Source organism: Salvelinus alpinus, chromosome 9 (assembly GCF_045679555.1).
Source record: "Salvelinus alpinus chromosome 9, SLU_Salpinus.1, whole genome shotgun sequence".
Taxonomy (NCBI): Eukaryota; Metazoa; Chordata; class Actinopteri; order Salmoniformes; family Salmonidae; genus Salvelinus; species Salvelinus alpinus.
This window is the reverse complement of record NC_092094.1, coordinates 28,040,695-28,054,722: the sequence shown is the minus strand read 5'-3', so window position 1 is coordinate 28,054,722 and position 14,028 is coordinate 28,040,695. Positions and strand designations below refer to the sequence as shown.

Genomic DNA, 14,028 nt, shown 5'->3' with positions numbered 1-14,028 from the left:
AGGGCTGTGTGCACCTGTTGACTCCATTGAAGGTGCGTGTTTCTGTCAGAGTCTAGGTGACGTGGGTAAGGCGGAGTCAGGCGCAGGACACAGAGATGAGTAATAATAGTAACTTTACTCAAAATTAATCTTCCAACAAGGAGAACGAAAATCCAGAATCACATAAACGAGACAACTGACAACAATAAACACGCACAAAACCATGATGGCTCCAGAGGGTTAAATAGGGAAATAATTTCAAACGTAATGGGGACCAGGTGTGTACAATACAGACAAAACAAATGGAAAAAGAGATGTAGATCGGTGGAGGCTAGAAAGCCAGTGATGTCGACCGCCGAACGCCATCCGAACAAGGAGAGGCACCAACTTTGGCGGAAGTCGGGACATTGGTAAGGAACTCCAGTGTATATTTGGCCTTATGTTGGGTTTTCACACATAGTCCTCTTTTAAATAACTGATCTCAGTCCTCTTTAAAGTGAATTCTGGGGTAAAAAAAAGCTAAAGATCTCAGTTATCTTTGTATTCACACTGTCCTAGCCTTTGAGTTGGGACTCATTTATTTTGCCAGTTCACGTCACCTATTTAGTGGTCCGAGTCCTCTTTGCATTCACATTGCTATGTTTAGAAAGGAACCAAGATCTTTTCCCAATATTCACTCAATGCACTCTGGGTTTTTACAAAGTGCTGGACAAGCCATTCCATTTAGTAAAAAAAGGGGAGACAAAATAATTTAAAAAAGAAGATACTATTATAAATACCATTGGTAACAGAATAAATAGTACAAGAATAATTGCAGATTAAATAATGCTGTAATTGAAAACTGTACACCCAATGTAGGCTACTTCCCCTATAAGAGCAAAAATTTATTTTGTACACTATGTTGTGATTCTTTACCAATTATGTTGTCTTCTCACACTATTCAAACCCCACAATCAAATGAACAGTTCATGAAGATCTCTTAGCCTATAGATCACATATTGCAAACAAATAATCTGAACTAAACTCCACACATACAGTGCATTTGGAAAGTATGCAGACCCCTTCCCTTTTTCACATTTTATTACATTTCAGCCTTATTCCAAATTGCATGAAATAGTTTTCTTCCCCTCATCAATCTACACACAATACCCCATAATGACAAAGCAAAAACAGGCTTAGACATTTTTAGCAAATTTATAAAAAATAATAAACTGAAATGTCACATTTACATAAGTATTCAGACCCTTTACTCAGTACTTTGTTGAAGCACCTTTGGCAGCGATTACAGCCTAGCGTATTCATGGATATGATGCTACAAGCTTGGCACACCTGTATTTGGGGAGTTTCTCCCATTCTTCTCTGCAGATCCTCTCAAGCTCTGTCAGATTTGATGGGGAGCGTCGCTGCACAGCTATTTTCAGGTCTCTCCAGAGATGTTCGATCAGGTTCAAGTCAGCACTCTGGCTGGGCCAGTCAAGGGCATTCAGAGACATGTTCCGAAGCCACTCCTGCGTTGTCTTAGCTGTGTGCTTAGGGTCATTGTCCTGTTGGAAGGTGAACCTTCGCCCCAGTCTGAGGTCCTGAGCACTCTGGAGCAGGTTTTCATCAAGGATCTCTCTGTACTTTGCTCCGTTCATCTTTCCCTCGATCCTGACGAGTCCCCAGTCGCTGAAAAACATCCCCACAGCATGATGCTGTCACCACCATGCTTCACCGTAGGGATGGTATTGGCCAGGTGATGAGCGATGCCTGGTTTCCTTCAGACGTGACGCTTGGCATTCAGGCCAATGAGTTCAATCTTGATTTCATCAGACCGGAGAATCTTGTTTCTCATGGTCTGAGAGTCCTTTAGGTGCCTTTTGGCAAACTCCAAGCGGGCTGTCATGTGCCTTTTAATGAGGAGTGGCTTCCGTCTGGCCACTCTACCATAATGGCCTGATTGGTGGAGTGCTGCAGAGATGATTGTCCTTCTGGAAGGTTCTCCCATCTCCACAGAGGCACTTTGGAGCTCTGTCAGAGTGAACATCGGGTTCTTGGTCACCTCTCTATTTAAGGCCCTTCTCCCCCGATTGCTCAGTTTGACCGGGCGGCCAACTCTAGGAAGAGTCTTGGTGGTTCCAAACTTCTTATATTTTACAAATGACGTTGGCCACTGTGTTCTTGTGGACCTTCAATGCTGCAGACATTCTTTGGACCCTTCCCCAGATCTGTGCCTTAACATAATCCTGTCTCGGAGCTTTACGGACCTCATGGCTTGGTTTTTGCTCTGACATGCACTGTCAACTGTGGGACCTTTAGAGACAGGTGTGTGCCTTTCCAAATCATTTCCAATAAACTTTACTACAATCAAGTTGTATAAACATCTCAAAGATGATCAATGGAAACAGGATGCACCTGAGCTAAATTTCGAGTCTGATAGCAAAGAGTCTGAATAGTTATGTAAATATGTATATCTATTTTATGGGGGCAAAAAAATCAAAAAACCTGTTTTCGCTTTGTCATTATGGGGTATTGTGTGTAGATTGATGAGGGAAAAAAAGATCGCACCTTTTCTTCTGCGAACCTGCACATCATCCTCTCTCTTTTGTGTAACCAATGTGAGGGTTATGGAAAGTGAAACGCTTTTGCAGTAGTCTACTGTGTGGTGCGGGAATAATGACAAGCAAATCTGGGGAGCTTTGTGTTCACATTGCCATAAAAAAGGGAACCGAACCAAGGAATTCAAGCGAATCGAACTTAGACTAGTTCTAGAGATGGTCTCAGTTTGATTTGCTGCTGGGGCTCTTTTCAGGGGTTTGAGTTCCTTTGGGGTGTTCACACTGCACAAAATAATTAAGCGAACTGCACTGAGTTCCAAAAAATTGTCTGAAAGGGACTACGTGTCTCCCAGTGTCTGTTGAAAAGCAGACTGAACCAGGTTTTCCTCTAGGATTTTGCCGGTGCTTAGCGCTATTCCGTTTATTTTTATTCAAACAAAACTCTGTAGATGACAAGCATACCCATAACATGATGCAGCCACCACCATGCTCGAAAATATGAAGAGTAGTACTCAGTGATGTGTTGTGTTGGATTTGCCCTAAACATAACGCTTTGTATTCAGGACATGAAGTTAATTTCTTTGACACATTTTTTGCAGTTTTTCTTAATTAAATGCCTTATTGCAAACAGGATGCGTGTTTTGGAATATTTATATTCTGTACAGGCTTCCTTCTTTTCACTCTGTCATTTAGGTTATTTATTGTGGAGTAACTACAATGTTGTTGATCCATCCTCAGTTCCTCCTATCACAACCATTAAACTCTGTAACTGTTTTTAAGTCACCATTGGTCTCATGGTGAAATTCCTGAGCGGTTTTCTTCCTCTCCTGCAAATGAGTTAAGAAGGACGCCTGTATCTTAGTAGTGACTGGGTGTATTGAAACACCATCCAAAGTGTAATTAATAACTTCACCATGCTCAAAAGGATATTCAATGTCTGCTTTTTTTTTTTTTTACCCATCTACCAATAAGGTGCTCCTGCGAGGCATTGGAAAACCTCCCTGGTCTTTGTGGTTGAATCTGTTTGAAATTCACTGCTCGACTGAGGGACCTTACAGTGGGGTAAAGAGAAAAGGTAGTCATTCAAAAATCTGGTTAAACACTATTATTGCACAATGAGTCCATGCAACTTATGTGACGTTTAATGCAAATTTTTACTCCTGAACTTATTTAGGATTGCCATGACAAAGGGGTTGAATACTTATTGACTCAAGACATTTCAGCTTTTCATGTTTAATTAATTAATTAATTATTAAACAAGTCCAACAAAAATAATGTTTCTGTTCAGAACAAATCTTTCCTTGCACTGGGGACAGCGGTAGACACCTTTCAGATCATCCTGATCCCAGCAGTCATTAATACAGTCCATACAGTAACTGTGTCCACAGGCAGTAGTCACTGGATCCTTCAGTAGATCCAGACAGATTGAACAGCAGAAAGGATCCTGATCTTCTAAAATTGCCTCTGCCATGTAGATACACTAGGGTAGGGTTAGGGTGTTATCTGCCTGCTTGTTTTCATTTCTCTGGAAATGCTTGCGCTGCAGTGGGAGTTACTTCCTGGTTCTGTGTGCGCTTAGCACAAGCAGGGGGTGTGGTGTTGGCTGAATCTAGTACTGAATGGAAGCAGACTAATGAAATCATAGTTTTCCATAAAGCGATTCGAATAGCAAACTACACATGCTTTAGAGTACTTGGGGATAAGCAAATGGAAACATGACAAAGATTGAGAGCACAATCACAAATCTAAGCGTCAGTTTATTTTCATCCAGTAGGTGGGAGCAAAGATTTAGATATAGAATTGAAAGTCTGCTTCAAGACAAATACCTTTTTTAAAGTTTAACTAGGCAAGTCAGTTAAAAACAAATTCTTATTAACAATGACAGCCTACCTTGGCCAAACCAATTGTGGATCACCCTATGGGACTCCCAATCGCAGCCAGATGTGACACAGCCTGGATTTGAATCTGGGATTGCAGTGCCACCTCTTGCACTGAGATGCAGTGCCTTAGACCGCTGCGCCACTCGGCAGCCACCACAAGCCACCACAAGCATCAGAGCCACCACAAGCATCAGCGAGAGAGAGCGAGAGAGATCATATTGCTTTTTTAGTGTGTAATACTACCCAACTGTTCTGCCTGCGGCTATGGAACCCTGACCTGTTCACGGGACGTGCTACCTGTCCCAGACCTGCTGTTTTCAACTCTCTAGAGACTGCAGGAGCGGTAGAGATACTCTTAATGATCGGCTATGAAAAGCCAACTGACATTTACTCCTGAGGTGCTGACTTGCTGCACCCTCGACAACTACTGTGATTATTATTATTTGACCATGCTGGTAATTTATGAACATTTGAACATCTTGGCCATGTTCTGTTATAATCTCCACCCGGCACAGCCAGAAGAGGACTGGCCACCCCTCATAGCCTGGTTCCTCTCTAGGTTTCTTCCTAGGTTTTGGCCTTTCTAGGGAGTTTTTCCTAGCCACCGTGCTGCCTGCCACCTGCATTGCTTGCTGTTTGGGGTTTTAGGCTGGGTTTCTGTACAGCACTTTGAGATATCAGCTGATGTAAGAAGGGCTATATAAATACATTTGATTTGATTTGATTAATATTGACTGATGATTGGTGTGAACATAATATCTGTGTATCTCGCAGCACAAATGGTAGAACCAAAGCCATATTCCTCATACAACATTTCCCATTGCTAGAACAAGCCTGTTATTAATTAATTCGCTCTCTCGCTCTCTCGCTCTCTCTCTCTCCCCGGGGGCAGCTATCTTGCAACCGGTGAGTCTCATCTCCTTTCATGAAGGGACTGTGTCCCAGCGAACGCACACATCGTAGACTGTGGCAAGAAGAGCTAGAGTGAACACTGGGAAGAATACTAGGTGGTTGCTCTCTATAACAACTTCAGTTGGATGATCTCATCTTGTTAGAGAGGCTGCGTTTTGCCATAGAGAGAGAATTCTATATCTTGTGCATTTATTAGACAGTCTGACATACTGTATACAACTGTTGTGAGTATTTGTTATAAAAATCAACACTGTACAACAGCGGATGTAGTAGGGTTCATATGTATGCCTATAGGTTAGAATGGTATATAAAGTTTGAATGTAGCCTACTGAGCAGATCGGAATGCCTTTTTTCCCAATAAAGCTTGAGTATAAACACAGATGATTGATTCACTTTACATGACTCATACAATACTTCATGTATTTATTTTACACAATGATGACATATCATATACAATGAATAAAATTTGTTTGTTTAAATAATATTACATTTTCATAGTTTACGTGAGGGGGTGGGGAGAGGGAGGGAGAGAGAAGAGAGAACAACAGTCCAAACAATTTAACATTCAGTCTTAAACCATACTTCGACCACAACCCTTAACTTGTCCTGGATATAGAAAAGGCCCACCAGCAGAAGCTCACAATTTCTTGATCACTAAATAGGTCTCAGTATACTCTGGGTCTGTGGTCTGTGCAATGGTACACGTCATCCTACTGCCTTTTGCTGACAAATGACCAACTGACCATAGACCAGTGTCTAGAGGCAACTTCACCCTGGCTTTATAGACCAGGGAGGAGTGCCCCCTAATCCTACATCAACGCCACTTTATACAAAATAATATATTAAAAATATTTATTTATGAAAGCAAAGTAAATGTGCATTTAACAATGCCATGGCTTTGATATCCCAGGCATTACTTCAGTAATTTCATTTTCTGTCATCATTCTTAAAATCCAATACTTTTTAGATTTTTTATTTTATAACCATTTTCCTTTTTTTGCCTTTTTTTGCCTCCTTTTTTTGCCGAAGCTCAATCAAGGCATTTCCTTTTCTTTTCTTTAAAATATTGTTTTATTTTACTTGCATTGTTTTATGTTTTAGTTATTTTTCAATGTTATGTTTTTCCTCAGTCAAGTGAGATTCAAGGTTCCAATTCAGTGGCTCAACACCAGATGAGTTGGTCATAATCTCTGGTAAGCCTGCAGCACTGCCATGGCTTCATCCAACTTGGCGTGGAGAGACTCTGGAGACTCTCCAGCAACATGTTAATCATTCCAGCCAGTCAGGCTGGAGTGCATATTCTGGTTGAGCGGGAAGAGGCTCTCACCCAGCATTTGCTTCTGTTCCACTGGCCAGCTTCTTGGGGGACCCTGGCGAGATTTGGTTGGGCCCCCACCGTGATAAATATTTTGCACACGGGCCCTGCTTGTTCTGCCTCTGTCACTGAATTGATCAACTGGACATTTCTGACAGGTAGGCCTAGTAAATAGCTTACGTAGGTCTGACAGTGACTGACACAACGAGGAAAACTGCTGCACACTACAACATTTCAAAATGGTGCCTTATGTATTCTACTATTCCAACTCTTCACAGTAAAAACAACCAAACAAACAAAAAAATACTAATAAATAAACTGAAACTTAGTTGGGGGACCCTTAGCAGCAGCTTTTGTCGCATTGCAGTCAGGCCAGCTCTGCAGGGGCCCATGGTCTGACCGGCCGTGTGCTGAGTGCAAAACATGCAAGGCGCTGCAGCCTGGAAGGTGGGCTTCATGGTCAGTTGCATGTACTGAAAATGTTGTGGCCTCATGACTTGGGTTGCATAGCGATGGCCGGGTCTCCTCTGCTGCTTTAGAGAATAATGACAAGATTTTGTAACTACTCCTACCATTATCTTGAAAATAACTGTGTGTGTGTGTGTGTGTGTGTGTGTGTGTGTGTGTGTGTGTGTGTGTGTGTGTGTGTGTGTGTGTGTGTGTGTGTGTGTGTGTGTGTGTGTGTGTGTGTGTGTGTGTGTCTTTGATGGCACCGAGTGTTAACTAGGTACAGTTTTACCCAGTGCTTCATTACCATGGAACTCAGATGAAATCATTATAACTTTTTTTAAATGTATGTTTTGAAAGACATAATTTATTAATAATGTGTTAAATATACGTTTTGGAATAGCTTGCATAGAAGTGGTTTGGTACCTGTTTCTTTCTCCTTTCTGCTGCAACTGTATCATGGCCTTTATGTTCATCCATCACGAACAGCAGAAAGATACACTGTTGATGAGTACAGCAGTGATCATCCAGTAGACTGTCATGATGAGGGAAGATCTTCTCCTGTAGTTGTGTGGAGGCTTCGACAAGCTTCTTTTTGTGCTTCTTAAAGGCAGGGGATTCATAGTGAGGCTGGAGGTGAGTCTTACAGTAAGAGGCTAGACATACCAGACAGGACTTGATTGCTTTGAGTTTTCTCCCAGTGCAGACGTCACACTCCACATCTCCAGGTTCAGCATAACAGAGACCAGGAGGAGAAGCTCTGAGTCCTGTCTTCTTCTGTTTCTCCACTAATTCAGCCAGTAATATGTTTTTCTTCAGGACAGGTTTTGGGGTGAATCTTTCCATGCACAAGGGACAGCTGTAGACACGTTTCAGATCATCCTGATCCCAGCAGTCCTTAATACAGTCCATACAGTAACTGTGTCCACAGGCAGTAGTCACTGGATCCTTCAGTAGGTCCAGACAGATTGAACAGGTAATCAAATCCTTATCTTCTAAAGTTTCCTCTGCCATGTTGATACACAGACTAACCACTGAACAATGGCAAGAGTTTAGGGTGTGGTCTGCCTGTTAAGTTTCATTTCTCTGGAAATGTTTGTTTGACAGAGCTGAGTAACTTGCTGGTTCTGCTAGTTGAACCACATTGAGAGTTTGGCTAATGGCCAAAATATGGTCACAGATAGTACTGAAGGAAGGAGACTATTAAAACATATAAAACATGAAAATTATAGTATTCCATATTTATGAAATTATGGTATTCCATACTGAGATATTCAATTAAGGAGGGGAGGGGGTCATTGTAAATAAGAATTTGTTCTTAACTGACTTGCCTATTTAAATAAAGGTTAAATAATACAAACATGTATAGAAGCATTGGGAAACAACAGACTAGATTGAGAGCACTCTACAACAAATCTAATACTTCAGTTTTATTATTTTCATCCAGTAGGTGGAAGCAAAGTTATAGGTTAGAGATAAGAATTGAATGTATTTTCAAAGTAAAGACCTCTCTAAACTGAGCCACAATAACGATTAGCCACAATAGTAGAATTGGCGGTTCATCCCGCATTAAAATTGATGCAAACACACAGTACCTGTCAAAAGTTTGGACACACCTACTCATTCAAGGGTTTTTCTTTATTTTTACTATTTTATACATTGTAGAATAATAGTGAAGATATCACTCCGCGGTCCAACTCATCATCTCAATTGGGTTGAGGTCGGGTGATTGTGGAGGCCAGGTCATCTGATGCAGCACTCCATCACTCTCCTTCTAGGTCAAATAGCCCTTACACAACCTAGAGGTGTGTTGGGTCATTGTCCTGTTGAAAAACAAATGATAGTCCCACTAAACGCTAACCAGATGGGATGGTGTATCGCTGTGGTAGCCATGCTGGTTAAGTGGGCCTTGAATTCTAAATAAATCCCTGACAGTGTCACCAGCATAGCACCCCCACATCATCACACCTCCTCCTCCATGCTTCATGGTGGGAACCACACATGCAGAGATCATCCATTCACCTACTCTGCGTCTCACAAAGACACAGCGGTTGGTACCAAAAATCTCAAATTTGGACTCATCAGACCAAAGGACAGATTTCCACCGGCCTAATGTCCATTGCTCGTGTTTCTTGGCCCAAAATAAGTATCTTCTTATTGGTGTCCTTTAGTAGTGGTTTCTTTGCAGCAATTCAACCATGAAGGCCTGATTCACACAGTGTCCTCTGAACAGTTTATGTTGAGATGTATATGTTATTCGAACTCTGTGAAGCATTTGTTCGGGCTGCAATCTGAGGTGCAGTTGACGCTATTGAACTTATCCTCTGCAGCAGAGGTAACTCTGAGTCTTCCTTGTCTTCCTTTCCTTTCCTGTGGCGGTCCTCATGTGAGGCAGGTTCATCATAGCGCTTGATGGTTTTTGCGACTGCACTTGAAGAAACTTTCAAAGTTCTTGAAATGTTCCAGATTGACTGACTGTCATGTCTTAAAGTAATGATGGCCTGTCGTTTCTCTTTGCTTATTTGAGCTGTTCTTGTCATAATATGGACTTAGTCTTTTACCAAATAGGGCTATCTTCTGTATACCACTTGTCAGGGAAAAATGACATACTTACCTGATTTGTTTGATATTAATAGTAAACGGTTACATATTTAACTAAGAGTAAGACTGGCCTGTTAATGCTGAGTTTTTATGGTGTCAGCTCTAGGGGTGGTGGGTAGCCTAGTGGTTAGAGCGTTGGGCCAGTAACTGAAAGGTTCCTAGATTGAATCCCTGAGCTGACAAGGTAAAAATCTGTTCTTCTGCCCCTGAACAAGGCAGTTAACCCACTGTTCCTAGGCTGTCATTGTAAATAAGAATATTTTCTTAACTGACTTGCCTAGTAAAATCTAAATAGATTCCTGCAGTTAGTCTGGGTGTCTGGTTAAGGAAATGGGTTTAGCTAGGGATAGCTTGAGCTGACAATGACTTGGTGTTTAAAAGCTGGCATTCTATAGACAAGATGTGTGTGACCTGAGATAGCCTGGAAGAGTTTAGAACAATGCCTTGTTGTTTCATCTTCCTGGCATCTGGGAAACTATGCTGGGTTGGAAGTAAAACAACATCCCGTGTAGATAATAACTAGGAGATGGACCAAGATGGCTTATGGGAACGGTAGAAATGACTGACTGAGCATTTAGGGCCTATATAAGATCTCTGTTTTTTCATTATCAGTTAAGCTCTCGGCAACACAACTTAGAGTGTGCGGTCGACAGTTTAATTATTGCAATAATTAATCGATGTTGAAAAAGATGATTGTTTGAATAATTGTCCAAGTCTCTCTCAGTACTGAAATTTCCACTACACACCCCTATCTTGTCACAAACCAACTGATTGGCTCAAACGCATTAAGAAGGAAAGAAATTCCACAAATTAACAAGGCAAACCTGTTAATTGAAATGCATTCCAGGTCCACCTCATGAAGCTGGTCGAGAGAATGCCAAGACTGTGCAAAGGCAAAGGGTGGCTACTTTGAAGCATCTCAAATATAAATCTCCATAAATCTCAATTTTATAATCTCCACCCGGCACAGCCAGAAGAGGACTGGCCACCCCTCATAGCCTGGTTCCTCTCTAGGTTTCTTCCTAGGTTCCTGCCGTTCTAGGGAGTTTTTCCTAGCCACCGGGATTCTACACCTGCATTGCTTGCTGTTTGGGGTTTTACGCTGGGTTTCTGTACAGCACTTTGATATATCAGCTGATGTAAGAAGGGCTATATAAATACATTTGATTTGAAAGTATATTTAGCTTTGTTTAACACTTTTTTGCTTACTACATGATTCCATATGTGTTATTTCATAGTTTTGATGTCTTCACTATTATTATTCTACAATGTAGAAAATAGTACAAATAAATAAAAAATCAGAATGAGTAGGTGTGTCCAAACTTTTGACTGGTACTGTAGATGCACCTTAAAGCATTACATATGGATCCCTGAACTGGGGTATCAGCTTTCCCAGTGACACCCACAGAACACAACTCAAATAAAACAGTCATAGGTCCTATTGCAGTACTATGTCTGTGGGAAATCACCTCTCTAGTAAGCCTATTTAAGTATTGAACATTAATTTTGCACTGTAAAGCATTAAATATGGATTGTGGATACATGAAATGGGGTATCAGTCTACTCAGTGACGCACACAAGACATTACTCTGAAGATTTTACACAAATATTAGCGTCATAGCTCTTATTGCAGGACATTTACTGTGGAAAATCAACTCAAGGAAAGTACAGGAAGAATACAGAATTCATTCAACAGTATTCTCTTTCCTATGGTCATTCATTCTCTCACCTCAGTGAAGAAGGGATAATATGTGAGAAAAATATATGCTCAGAAATAGAGGAAAAACAGTAGAGATTGAAATGAATAAAAATGACTTATAAAATCAATGAAATTATGTATGGGTAACATTAACTGACTCAACGACTTTGTCTGAATAATTAATGAATTATATTATTGTTAGCAATTTTATTACAATAGGCCTACAGTTATCATAGGCTACTAATAATAATATAATATAGCGAGTCATGCGTGCATACATGTTTTTGTATGGGTGGTCCCAGGAAATAGCTTACATTTCAGTTAAAGTGGCAATCAGCAGTTGCTACATTTTTTAAAACGTTTTGGACCAATTGTTTCTTGAAGAATACAACTCATCAGCTTAGTTTGACTGTTATTTAGCTCGTCTGGTAGGCTTGTGTCACTGGGCAGCTCTCGGCTGTGCTTCCTTTTGTAGTCTGTAATGGTTTGCAAGCCCTGCCACATCTGAGGAGCGTCGGAGCCGGTGTAGTATGATTCGATCTTAGTCCTGTACTGACGCTTTGACTGTTTGATGGTTCGTCGGAGGGCATAGCGGAATTTCTTGTTGCCTGTAATCCATGGCTTCTGGTTGGGGTATGTACATACAGACACTGTTGGTACGACGTCCTCGATGCACTTATTGATAATGCCAGTGACTGATGTGGTGTACTCCTAATGCCATCGGAAGAATCCTGGAACATATTCCAGTCTGTTCTAGCAAAACAGTCCTGTAGTTTAGTATCTGCTTCACCTGACCAATTTTTTATAGACCGAGTCACTGGTGCTTCCTGCACCAGTGACTCGGTCTATAAAAGGAGGATAGAATTATGATCAGATTTGCCAAATGGAGGGCGAGGAAGAGCTTTGTACGCGTCTCTGTGTGTGGAGTAAAGGTGACCTGTAATGTTTTCCCCTCTGATTGCACATTTAACATGCTGATAGAAATTAGATAAAACGGATTTAAGTTTCCCTGCGTTAAAGTCCCCGGCCACTAGGAGTGCCACCTTTGGATGAGCGTTTTCCTGTTTGCTTATGGCGGAATATAGCTCATTGAGTGCGGTTTTGGTGCCAGCATCGTTCTGTGGTGGTAGGTAGACAGCTACGAAAAATACAGATGAAAACACTCTAGTAAGATACTGTGGTCTACAGCTTATCATGAGATACTCTACCTCAGGGGAGCAAGACCTTGAGACCTTGAGACTTCCTTAGATATCGTGGACCAGCTGTTGTTTATATATATATGGATAGGCATATTAGCTACTCGTCGCCTGATCCTCACAAGGCACCCTGATCTTTTTCTGCGAAATCTCAGTTTCCTTCTCCTGCGAATGAATGGGGATCTGGGCCTGGTTGGTTGGGTGTCTGTAGTATTTCCCTCCCATCCGACTCATTGAAGAAAAACTCTTTGTCTAATCTGAGATGAGTAATCACAGTTCTGATGTCCAAAAGCTATTTTCGGTCATAAGAGACGGTAGCCGCAACATTATGTACAAAACAGGTTATGAACAACGCGAAAAAAACAAACAAAATGACATGGTTGGTTAACTTCTCTGGGATATGTGGGTAGCGTCCCACTTGGCCAAATGCCAGAAAAAAATGTAGTGCACCAAATTCAAATATATTACTATAAAAATCAATCTTTCATGAAATCACACATGAAAGACACCAAATTAAAGCTACACATGTTGTGAATCCAGCCAACATGTCTGATTTCAAAAAGGATTTAGGGGGAAAGCACACCAAACAATTATGTTAGCTCAGTACATAGCCACAGAAAAACACAGCCATTTTCCCAGCAAAAGATAGTAGTCACAAAAAGCAGAAATAGAGATAAAATGAATCACTAACCTTTGATGATCTTCATCAGATGACACTCATAGGACATCATGTTACGCAATACATTTATGTTTTGTTCGATAATGTGCATATTTATATCCACAAATCTCGGTTTACATTGGCGCCATGTTCAGAAATGGCTCCAAAATATCCGGAGAAATTGCATAGAGCCACGTCAAATAACAGAAATACTCATCATAAACTTTGATGAAAGATACATGTTTTACATAGAATTAAAGATACACTTGTTCTTAATGCAACCGCTGTGTCAGATTTAAAAAAAACTTTACGTAAAAAGCACACCATGCAATGATCTGAGACGGCGCTCAAAAATAACAACATTTCTCCGCCATGTTGGAGTCAACAGATATACGAAATTACATCATAAATATTCCCTTACCTTTGATGATCTTCATCAGAATGCACTCCCAGGAATCCTAGTTCCACAATAAATCGTTGTTTTGTTCGATAATGTCCATTACTTATGTCTAAGTAGCTACTTTTGCTAGCATGTTTAGTGCACATGTCCAAACGCTCGCGCAGATGCAGGCGAACTCGGACGAAAACTTCAAAAAGTTATATAACAGGTCGAATAAACTGGTCAAACTAAGTAGAGAATCAATCTTCAGGATGTTGTTATCATAACTATCCAATAACGTTCCAACCGGAGAATTCCTTTGTGTCTCTAGAAGTTATGGAAAGCAAGACGATATCGTTTGGAACGCGCATGACCAGGAACTGGCATTCTGCCAGACCAATGACTGAAACACCTCCCATCCGGCT

At 41.0% G+C, this 14,028-nt stretch overlaps 1 long non-coding RNA gene across 1 annotated transcript; it reads right to left on the bottom strand.

Annotated features, from left to right (window-relative positions):
* Nucleotides 1–5,714: 5,714 nt before the first annotated feature.
* On the bottom strand, nt 5,715–8,210 carry LOC139584583 (uncharacterized). The gene is made up of 2 exons (XR_011676788.1): nt 7,497–8,210; nt 5,715–7,153 (listed from the first exon to the last, which is right to left on the bottom strand). It is a non-coding gene; the product is annotated as an uncharacterized lncRNA (long non-coding RNA).
* Between the last annotated feature and the right edge of the window lie 5,818 nt (nt 8,211–14,028).